This window comes from Brachypodium distachyon, chromosome 3, assembly GCF_000005505.3.
Source record: "Brachypodium distachyon strain Bd21 chromosome 3, Brachypodium_distachyon_v3.0, whole genome shotgun sequence".
Taxonomy (NCBI): Eukaryota; Viridiplantae; Streptophyta; class Magnoliopsida; order Poales; family Poaceae; genus Brachypodium; species Brachypodium distachyon.
Genome location: NC_016133.3, coordinates 27,069,185 through 27,071,406, shown reverse-complemented (window position 1 = coordinate 27,071,406; position 2,222 = coordinate 27,069,185). Strand labels below are relative to the sequence as shown.

The window sequence follows — 2,222 nt, the reverse complement described above, 5'->3', positions numbered from 1 at the left end:
AATGCAATCTTGATTTGCCTTGGCCTTTGCTATGCTAAAGCCCAAGGCCCATTTTTACGGTGATTAATTAACCTGCTGCTGCCAAAGAAAGCTCGTTGTTTTACTAGCTCGAAGCTCCTTAACGATCATGAAGATCTGCTAGCTGGAGACCTGAGTAAGTACAACACCTATGGATAACAAAAACGAACGGCTTGGCTGGTCGACTGAGAAATTCATATTCTCAGCCGACTGAGCCGTAGTCAAACCCTTTTCTTAATACCCTCTCTCCCCTCTATTTTCCCTAATTAGTCTCCTTTCTCTCTCTCCCCTCTATCTTCCCCACGAAGCCTATTTCTTTCTCTCTCTCCCATCCCTCTGCTCTCTCTCGCACACGTCCAAGATGCCGAGATCCCGAACTTCTTCTCCTCCTCGTACCCCGCCCCGCCCCCATCCTGCTTGCCTCCCCCGGTCCATCCCCGCCTGTGATGTCCCTTCTCTACTGTGATAGAAATCACAACAGAATTGGGGTTGAGATAATAGAGAAACTGGGATGAGAGTAGAAGAACACCAGATGGGAGGAAGATTCTGTTCTATTTCTTTTCATAGCATATCGATTACAGCCAACGCAAAGCCTTTTTAACACAGCCCCACACCTGCTCCTGGATGTCGACATCCATTGCATCGTGGGCCTCCTCTGTCATAGACTGTTCATTTGGGACCGTCTTCTCAGTGTCTGCTGCTTCCATGGTGACTGATGGAGCGGGCATGACAGTTGCTCCCCCTTGACGAAGCTCATCCTCCCAAATTGGTGCTGCAGGAAAACGTTTGCGCAACACATAATAGTCTTCCCAGGTGGTACAATCATCAGGCAGGTTACTCCACTGTACCCGAACCTGAGGTGTGGCAGCGTTACCTTGTTTCACCATGCGCCGCTGCAGGAAGGCGATTGTGACTGGAGTGGCAGCAGCAAAATCCACACGGTGAGGAAGCACTGTTGAAACTGGAGTATAGTTAGCCACAAAGGGTTTGAGTTGAGAAATGTGGAACACAGGATGTACAGACGCATCCGGAGGAAGTTCTATCGTTCCAGTCGATAGGCAACAACACGGACTCTGGCCAGGATTTTGTGTTAGAATACGGTGGGCCTGACCAGCCCAATCCCAAGTTTTAATAAATTTTGAAAATCTCAAAGGCCCTTTCATGAAGTGGGATAAGGGAAATAGGAAGCGAATAGTCCCACCTTGCGAATATACAGCCGCTCCGTCCCTACCGAGCTAGGGTTTCGGCTGTCTCTCGCTTTTGCGCCGTCGTCGTAGTCTACTCTATCCCGAGCACCGGCGTGCACCAGCGATCGGGAGAGCAGGTTTTCGGAACCTTTCGTCTTTGCGATCCTGTACGGGAGAGAGCGAATAAGATTTTTGGAAAGCGCTCCGCGTGACTGCTCGCTTCCCTGCAACCAAGGGTCGTCTACCTCGTCGAACCGGCGGGTGCGCGACGCGCCGCCGTCTTCTTCGTCAACAACTTCGTCAAGCGAACGCAACAGCAACGGCTTCCTCTCCACCGCAACAGTACGGACATTGTGATTCGGTCTGTTGTTTAGTTATGATCTGCGAGTTCATATTGCTATTCGTTGGGCTGTTTAATACTTCTAATATTTTTGAGATGCATCTGTTAGTTGCTCCTGCCGTCATGATCTATATTCTAAAATTATTCATTGAATTGGTATTCTCGAAATTGCTTAATTTTTCGGGAGGTACTTCAAGAGATGGCAATTAAAGGCCATGATCTGGTTGCAGACTCTGAAAGTATTCTGGGTGACAGACGGCAAACCCGAGGGAGATTTATCTGAGGAGGCTCAGAAAATTTTCAGGATGCCAATGTTGCCTTTAGAGGATGCATTCTGAGTGTTCTTTATTACTGTCTTTGTGATGTGTATATGCACATAGAAGGCGGGAAGGAGCTGTGGGATGCACTAGATGCTAAATTCGGTGCAACCGATGTAGTCAGTGAACTGTATACCATGGAGTCGCTAAACGACTACAAGATGGTGGATAACCGTTCTGTAGTTGAACAGGTGCATGAGATACAGATCATTGTTAGAGAGCTCGAGCTTCTCAAGTGTGAATTGCCCGACAAGTACGTGGCTGGGTGCATTATTGCAAAGTTACCTCCTGCATGGAGGAGTTTCGCCATGTCTCTGAAACACAAGACACAGGAGATATCAGTTGAACAACTGATACGTC

General features: G+C 48.3%; 1 long non-coding RNA gene across 1 annotated transcript; it reads right to left on the bottom strand.

Moving 5' to 3' along the window:
* Window positions 1–551: 551 nt before the first annotated feature.
* On the bottom strand, window positions 552–1,100 carry LOC112271890. Its single transcript, XR_002965412.1, has 2 exons — window positions 893–1,100; window positions 552–790 (listed from the first exon to the last, which is right to left on the bottom strand). It is a non-coding gene; the product is annotated as an uncharacterized LOC112271890 (long non-coding RNA).
* Between the last annotated feature and the right edge of the window lie 1,122 nt (window positions 1,101–2,222).